A 9931-nucleotide genomic window follows, 5' to 3' on the forward strand; every position below is an offset into this window, starting at 1 on the left:
CGGTTGCAGTTCCACAAATGCATTTGTTAGCCGAGTCCATCTTCTTTAGCCAAGGCCGAAACTCAGCAGAAAAAAATTAGCAGGGCCACTTGTTAGCCGAGGTATCACTGTATTACCTGACTTTTTAAAATAAATATATTGTAGACCTTGGCCAAGAGAAATTGACATATATAGAGATAGTGTAATAATTAATAAACGCGAGTAAGTATAGAAAATATATCTGTATTAGGAATATGCATATGAAATTATGTGTTAAATCAGTAAGAATGAGTGAAGAATAGAAAATGAAATGTATATATAAACTATATTGAAGATTGGATGGTATTGTGCAATATGACCAAATACGAAAGTTAATATAAAAGTCAAAATGACCCAATATAAAGAACAAGGAATATAAGATTAGTAAAGATGAGGGCAACAGACTTTGGTAAAAAGACAGAGAAAAAGCCAAAAGAGTTCTGTGTCCAGCGGCCAGCCCTTACCCGTCCTACATGTCACCAACCCGTCAAATTGACATTTCCTTTGTCTATTTATCCATAATAAAACTCCAGACAAAGCATATTTTACTCAATGGAACCATTATTAGAAAAGTCAAATTTTTAGTTGGCGGCATCCACCAGAATACCATTCACCTGGTGGCATCCACCCGAGGGCATCACTTTTTTTTGGCATAGGTTTGCTGAGGATAATAATGTATTTTTTTAATCCATACAAGCTGCAGACAGATCACACCAGTAAAATGCAGAAGTAGATTTTAGGTTAGACATTTAAAAATTTACAGAAGTAAAAAGAGAACTTTTTAGCAGGTGAAAGTTTCAAACTCTGTCATTGCGCTCCACAAACAGGTCATTAAATAGAGATTTCCTAATTGTGGACATTTATGCATCAACCATGAACATGAAAGAATCTCTCTTTATCTTTGCATTATCACCTGTGATGTTCGCCATAAACTCTATCGGTAAGTATACGTTTGTAAGCTTTCTGTTACTATATAAAGATTGGGTGCTGAGCATTAGTTTGATGCAAAACATTTCCTTTAACAAAAAAAAGGTTTGAATACATTTATTTCAATAATGAATACATTCCTACAGGTAAAAACCCACAAAAAGCATATGAGGTGTCCTACCAATTCATCTATAAAGAAAATAGAAATAGAAAAAAAGAGCTAGGACACCATATACCTATTTTTTTCCTTGCGTGGTATTCACATCTGTTACTTGCAAATATACTGATCATCCAAAACTTTAAAAACACTTGCTCATTTTTTGTTGTGGCTTTAAAGCAGTTGACCTATTGAGACCCATTGGACTACACAAGACTTCTGAAGGTGTTCTGTGATTACTGCAATCAGGATGTTAGCAGCAGATCCTTCAGGACTCATTGCCTCTGCCAGCATGCTTGCCTTCCTCCCATAATGCACCTTGATGTCTCTGGTTGCCTGCCTTTCTCCCAATATAGATCCTGCTGTCTCTGCTTCCTTGCCTTCTTTCTATAGTGTATCCTGCTGCCATCTCTGCTCTTATGAATGATACACATGAATCCAGGCTATTCACTTGATTTAAAAGAAACTGTGATCCATCAGACCAGGTTAACTTTCTTCCATTTCTCCATGATCCAGTCATGATGCTTACTTTGTAGGTGCTTTTGGCGGTAGACAAGGTTCAGTATTGTCACTATGACTGTTCTGCGGCTATGTGGCCCCATTTACAGAATGCTGAGATGCATGGATTGGAGTTTGGACACATTTCTCTCATGTATTGATTGGTGGGCATGGTTAAAAGGTAGGTGTTTCTAAAAAACATGGTCAAGTATGAGCTTCCTTTGTGGCTCTTGACATTTGGTTGTATGACATCTCAGAGTCATGGAGGAAGCTGGTGCTGGAACACTTTTGTGGTTGCAGGATTGAATAGGAAGCAGATAGCTATATAATGCCTTATAATGCCTATCAATGTATGTGTGTCTTATTATGACTTCATGAATGATGAAGTATCCCCAACCAGGACCCAACAAATTGATCCCAGACCAGGGGGAAAAGTCCCTAGCCCCATCATCTTCTGCAAACCAGTGTATACAAATGGGGGACCCACTGGCTGCCATAACAGCAAGCTCACAGTCATTGGTTGCCAGTGTAAAGATTGACAATGTTTCCATTTGCTGCTAGTTCTTAGGAATGATTTCCCACCCACCTGTCCAAAAAGAACTTCCTCTAATTTGTATGTAAATAACTTTCCCTGGTCTGTTTGTTGTATGAGATGGTTAGGTTTGTCCTGTGGGTGATGTGAGAGGCATTGAAGAAGTGAAACACGTATAAATGACAAAAGGTTATGCTCTAAATAGGTCATACATGAAAGACTTTCCAGTTAAGAATGCATGTGAGAGTTGCAGATTATTGTAAGCGTCCTACATTGACAAGCAATGACGTGACCTCAAGCAGAATTGAAGTATGGTATAGTTTAGTTTAGCTCATCACCACCTTTGGAATATATTGTTTGAAAGTTGTAAAAAATATATAAAGCTCAAATTGTTTGTTTTATTTAGTTTTGGTCACAACATGGAACAATTGACAACACAACAGGACATGGAGGAATTCTCAACAAAACAAATTAAATCCTCACTGGTTACTGGAACAAATCACCTTCATTAAGTGATTTGCCCTATTTCTGTTCCAGAGTCAACTGAAAGTTTTGGTAGGAATGTCACAGGCTTCCCTAGAATTGTTGGGTTTTGATGGAGCAAAACAGAGCAACATGGAAATGCAAACAGCAAGTAGGGGTATCTTATCAATAGTGGTGGCCCAAGACTTCAGTAAAGGGTTGGACCTACAAATTTCATCCAACTGTTTCTTTGGCACAGATTCTGGTCTAAAGATGGTTTAAAGAGCATTTCTGGGTTAATTTCATCAAAATGATTGTTCTTCTTTTGTATGAGTTTGACAGATACCCAAACTGGTACTGGCAAACTTTCAACGTCCAATTCCCAATGGAAAATTGGCATTCCTTAACTTTCATATACTAATTTTATTCATGATGAGCTGGGGGTTCTTACAGCCCATGGATAACCCAAGTGTTATTAAGAGTAGGGATGAGTGAGCAAGATTTTTAAACTCGATCTCACTGCGAATTCAGCTGTTCTCGCTTACAGAAATTGTAAGCGAGAATGGCCAGTGTAAATTCGCAGATCGAGATCGAATTTTCGTTAGAAAAAAAGAATTCTAAAAAAAAAAAGTCCCGTGGGCTGTGCTGATCAATAAATGCAGCCACGACTGCATTCATTGATCAGCTCAGTGTGCGATTCCCGGCACTAGAGGTTAAATGGGGACAAGTCCCCTCATTTAAAAACTCTAGTGTTCTCTGATAGGCTGAGAAAAGGAAAATGCTGATGACACTTAATTAACCTGTAGTGCCTGGGGATCGCACACAGGATTCCCAGGGCTGCATGAATGAATGCAGCCATGGGAATCCTCCTGTAATTACTTCCTGGAACTTCAAATGTGTCTGCAAAAATTCACAGACCAATCGGAAGATCATCCCTAATAACGAGTTGATGACCCTTGGTTCCTATGCCACACAGGCTCAATTCACACTGGTGGTTTGCATGTGAAAATTGGCAATGACCACACAGAGACCACCACTGACCATGCGGAAAGGTGTTATCTGCTTCTCATGGAGTGCAGGGTGGAAATGCCTGCTATAAAAATCTTTGGTTACCTCCAATGTTTGGAAATCCACAAACAACTGCTGTGCAAGGAAAATATTAAATGATTATTTTAGATAAATAATTCTCCTTTCTTAAAAACTTTCTGATCCTTCCACAATTCAAACATGGAAAGCATTTATTCATTACTATACAAACTTATCAGCCATAATTAACTCTCAAAGAAAAAAGTTTTGGTTCTTGATAAACGTTAATCTTCCAATATGTACACCTTTGTATAATCTACTGTAAACTGCCCACCTTGTCTTTTATATACATAATCTTCATGTTGTAAAAAATGTATTTGAAAAAAGGTAGGGTTTAAAAGGGGGCTTTAGGTAGATGGAGAGCCCCATAGACATCACAGACTATTGCTTTAAACTCAAAGAAAGTGCAGATCATTGATTCAGCTGGCCAAAATGACCACATAAGTAGACCATCACCTAGTGTTGGGAACCTCTTAAAACACAGGGGCAACAAAAAGTTGAATCTCTAGACATGCTTTTGATTCCAGGTACAGGACCTCCACAATATAATGTTACAGCTACAGACATCTCCGCTACAGCTCTACTCCTTGATAACCCCCTGTTGTCATCGGGTGTAGAGTCACTGATGAAGATACCCTGGTATACTGGAACCTAGAATTTCCCTTGCTCAGAAACAGCAGGAGCTCTATTCAGATTCTGATGTTTCACTACACAGATAAATGGGTCTGGATTGTACACATGTGCAATGTAGCTGTGGGGAGTGCACATTGGTACATCAACATAAAGAGTGCATTGGTGCAATGACAAGTAAAGTATTGGCGCAATGGCAAGAGAAGACTAGTGGTGCAATGGCAGGAGGAGTGTATTGGTGCTAAGCACGTTCTTAATTCTTCTTTCCTTTTTCTAGGTGATCCCATACCAAAGTCTTATATTCCAGATACCAGTATATCCTGGATTACATACTTTTTCATAGTACTGAGGGTCATCATTGTGATATTGGTTTCAGCTTTAATATATCGTTGTATACGGGAAGTTGAAGGTAAGATCCAAAATCTGAATCTGATTAATAAATAATAATAAGAAGAAGAAGAACAAAGATTCAAAAAAAGGAAGGAAGAAAGGACTATAAAGACATACTTAATCACATATTTTACTGACTAGAGTTATATAGAAAACAATGATTTACAGTTATATTTTGTACTAAAACCAACTTTAATGAAACATTCTTAAAAGGATTTTTCCAGACTTATGTTTATGTTGTCCTGATTACATTGACATATCAGACTTTTCCTCAAAGCGTTTCCTGACCTTGGTCAGCAGGAAAAGTCTGTTCTACAAATACAATAGTACTCAATTAGAATCACATATATATATATACATGTACACAAATCCTCATAATATACAAATCACACCCCTTTATTCAATGGAATCAAAACCCTTTTGGATACTCCAGTATACAGAGAGGGAGAGAAGAGGCAAAAACTCACACTTGTAACACGCATCTATGGGTAGCTCCTAATATTGGGCTATGATTTTGGAGACCCTGTTGACACAAAGAAATATTTTTCATTTTTCTACATTTGTTTATTAAAAGATTCCAACATTATTATCTAATCCATTATTATTAATTATTAAAAAAAATCATATTTTTAATTTATTAACTATACTCAATCCTTTAATTAACAGATTGATTGTGATTCAGATGCTATAAGTGTCATATTCTCCATTTAATCCCTTAATAATAAATAAGCCTCTAGTTTTTAAACATATTTATCCAATTTGAATATATATTAAAAATAATAATAGCCCATGATTCTATTATATATATTATACTTATATATATATGTATTTATATATATATATATATATATATATATATATATATAATAGAATCATGGGCTATTATTATTTTGTTCCATAAGTCAGGAAAAATCTTTTTAAGAATGTTTTATTAAAGTTGGTTTTAGTACAAAATATAACTGTAAATCATTATTTTCTATATGACATCAAGTCATCAAGTAAAATATGTGATTAAGTATGCCTTTAAAGTCCTTTCTTCCTTCCTATTCTTGAATCTTTGTTCTTATAAAAGTTATGGGATGTGGCATTGAGAAATTAGAGGGAAGCCCATTTTGCAGTTTTGCCAATATCAATAACAATAAATAACTAAAATAGCATAATATATTACATGGATGATAAATAAAATGACAATAGTTAGCTTTTGTGTAACCCGCATTGGTTTGCTGTGGTGCCATTCAATTGGAAAATCCTTTTATTTTGGTATTCTGAATGGCACGCCAACACACCTTGCCAAGGAAGTGAACTATGGTGCACCAATGAAGGGTACCTCCCTAGCAGGTCTAAAGAAGAAGCTTGGTATTAGAAGAAGCAGAAGCATTAATAGGTGTAAGCCCCTGTTTTGAGTGGGAAAACATACAGGTAGTCCCCAAGTTAAGGACATCCGTCATGCAGACCACTCCTAGATACGAACTGGGCTTCCCTGCGTTTATGTGTGCAGGACAGAGGCTTGATGGGGGGAGGGGCGGTTTGCATGTCTTGCAGAAAAAATCTTTTGCTAAACACAGCTGAGACTGAGCTCTTTCTGCAACCACTTGTAACTCTTTAATGACCAAGACAAACTCTGCAGTTGTTTCTTCTTGAATATCAAAGCACAGCTTGCTGCAAAAGTTAATGAATGTCTAGGCTCCATAAAGTTTTTTTTTACTCTTGCTTTGTTAGCGATTAGTTTACAGTGAAGATTTTATACAGTAACTGACACCATGCTGGTTAATAATATGTTGAGTCAAGTATCTGTCCTAATTGCATTTAATAAAATAATGTACCTGTCCCGACACATCACTAGTCCCTATCTTGTATGTAACCCTGGGACTACCTGTATAATATTATAATTAATATTACACAGTGTTTATATAGCGCCATCATATTACGCAGCACTGTACAAAGTCGATAGTCGGGTCACTAACTGTCCCTCAAAGGAGCTCACAATCTAATGCCCCTACCATAGTCATATGTCAATGTAGTCTACGATCAATTTTGAGGGGAAGCCAATTAACCTAACTGCATGGTTTTGGGATGTGGGAGGAGACTGGAGTACCTGGAGGAAACCCACGCAGACACGGGGAGAACCTGCAAACTCCATGCAGTTTAGTTTCTGGGTGAATACTGTTGCTGTCCTGTGTATAGTGAGGACGCTGTTGACTATCTCACCCGCTCTGTCTGGGTGTTTGCTTTATAAGCCAGCAAAGGGTCTGCTGGACTGCTGTTTTAAGCAGGAAGATTTCAATACTTTTTTTCCATTGCAAATTCTTCTGGAGAAGCAGGAGGCAGCTCCAAATCGTGTCAAGAATAGTAAAATGGGGATTAACGAATGCATACTATTTCAATTTGCAAATTACAAATAGAAGGGTACAATGTGTACCATGCATTGCATTACTATCAGAAAAAAAGTGTAATAATAAATGAGCTATCTTACTGGAACATATAGCCATGTGCAGAGTAATAACTTCCATGGGCCGCACTATCATGGAGGCATAAATGTGAACAGAGCCTCGAAGGGAGCCTGGACAATCAGAACATGTACCCAAGCGAGGAGCCTGAGGAGAGACAGATGGGCGTTCCACACAAAATAGGAGAAGTCAGTGGGGGCTCCTGTGGGGGTATTTGCTACTCAGGACACGCAGGGAACACAAATTTAGTCCTAGGATCCTCAATTCAAAGTTCATGCTCACATGTTTTATTTTCTTGCAGAAAGTCACAGAGTATTGAGGATGTCAATGATCAAGGTAAATGGTAATTATTCTGCATGTGTTGGTTGAATTGTTCATCATCTTTTTAATATTATTATTAAACAGGATTTATATAGCGCCAACATATTACGCAGCACTGTACATTAAAAAGGGATTGCAAATGACAGACTAATACAGACCATGACACAGGAGGAGGGGAGGACCCTGCCCCGAAGAGCTTACAGTCTAGTAGGTGGGGGAACTAACACACAATAGGAGGGGAGATACTTCTAAAATGTCATAGGGCTTTATATATAAAACAGGGATTATGACATTCTCTCAAACATTCCCTGCTGGCCATTGAACCACATAGACCTGGAAAATTCCCAAGAGGGACTGAGGAGTCAACTATTAAAAGTAACTTTATTCTTCTATTACATCTAAAATAATATAAATGAAGCCGCCACAAATGTCAAGATATAGACAACTTATATACTGAATGAAGTTATGGTTAAGAGTTTTTTTTATTTTATTGGCGAGACCCACAAGTATAGGTTTTGTTAATGAAGTTAGATCGGTGGTACCCATACATTGGCTATCTGTATTGCATTTGCCCTACAAATGTATAGTGCATATATCCTAGTCATCCTAGTCCGAGTCATTGAACCCAATTTAATAAAGCTATCAATGGAGAAGGTGCGTAATCCAGAAAACCTGGAACAGATTTCATAAAACCATTTCGTATTGGTTGGCAAATGTTTCTACTGTGATAGTCCATCTTCTCCTTTCTTCGAGAGTTTTAATAAATCAGGCCCAATGTCTTACAAGGAGAACTTCTCTGTTTATTGCGGAAGTGTACTGGGAAGGTATGCCTGGTAAAAGCAGGAAGAGGGCAGTAAGCCTATTGAGTACATAACAGTCAGCATTCCCCGTGGTTAGTGGTTGTCAGCAGTGGTCTTACCAGCTAAAGTATAACATTTATAGGTCTCCAGATTTGGATTTAAAGCAAAGCATTCAGGATCCCATTAATGCAGTTGTCCATTTTACTTACTGCCATCGGAATACTGTATTGGAATTATAATTGGAATTACTGCAATTGGCTATCTGATATCGCATGGTTTAGCTAAGTGTATGTATTGGCCAATTGCTTCTAGTAGTTCATGAACCCAAGTGATTACCTGAGTAGAATACAGTACAGAATCATCATTTATTCCTCTGGGCACTAAATCCGACACATATAGTGGCCTCAAACCTTTCTTGATGCAAGTACTTGTCTGAACTTTCAAGTCCTTGTCTGCAGTTACAGCAGATTGGCGTGATGGCTGGGTTTAAACGCAATTTTCACACTTGACTGGACCAATAAAAATTAACACAATGGTCCTGATTTAATAAAGCTTTCCAAGACTGGAGAAGATAGACTATCATGGAAGAACCTGGGTGATCCAGAAAACCTGTAATTAATTTCTTGAAAATCATTTGGTATGAGTTGACAAATGCTTTAAATCATGGACCAAATCCATTCTTGGTTTGCTGAATCACCAAGGTTCTGGTCCAAGGAATCACCAAGGATGATAGTCCACCTTCTCCAGTCTTGGAGAGCTTCAACTCAGTAGTTTGTAATTCTAGTTTAAAAATTTTGCTAACTAAACTTAAGATATGCTTCCCAGGTCAAATTTCAACCTGCCTCCAGAACCCCCAAAAGGATCTCCACCAAAGTTAAAATGGTTCAATCTACAGAAACTTTTGACATGATTTGTGTTGATTTGAACACATGTGAAGATGAACCAACTGCGGTGGAATCTGACAAAGAAGAACCATCGACTGATGGAACTGCACAGAGTAGCCAAGAGAGAACCGAGAGGCATAGTAGTGTGTTGTTTTGTGACCCATATGATCTAATTATCTAGTGTACCCTGGCAATTTCCTGCTTGTTCTGGACATCTACTTCTGCTTAAGGCTCACCCTGAATTTTGGCTGGTTTCTGGCTCAAAAGTTGTCTGTGCTTTGGTAACTCATTCTACAGCTGCGTGAACCAGTATGCCAAAGGCCACAACCTTGGAGCTGTCAGTAGCAAAGTCCATTACTGGTGGTGGTATGCTCTGGTGGACATGGATGACATCTTAGACTCCACATCTCAATCAAACCTTTCACTAGCTATTAAACTGAGCATACTGATACCTTTGTGAGCTTATAACCAGCATATTTTGGCAGGACAATTTTGATGGTCTCTTTTGGCCATTTGGAGCCTGCTATTAAAACTTTAGTTAACTAAAGGACATAAGACGTCCCCATCCCCTTTCCCACACCTTGTTCTGTATACTGTGGGTTTACCTTGTTTTGGTGTTTTAGACAGGAAATGTTTAAAGATGTGAAAATGGGAATTGAAATATGTAGAGAAACAGTGTACTGTAGATTTTTTTTTCAAATATTTGATGTTATTTAAGGAGTACACAAAAAAAGGAAGGAAAGGAATAAAGAAACAAAAGTTGTGTACCGACTTTCCAC

This window comes from Pyxicephalus adspersus, chromosome 1, assembly GCF_032062135.1.
Source record: "Pyxicephalus adspersus chromosome 1, UCB_Pads_2.0, whole genome shotgun sequence".
Lineage (NCBI taxonomy): Eukaryota > Metazoa > Chordata > Amphibia > Anura > Pyxicephalidae > Pyxicephalus > Pyxicephalus adspersus.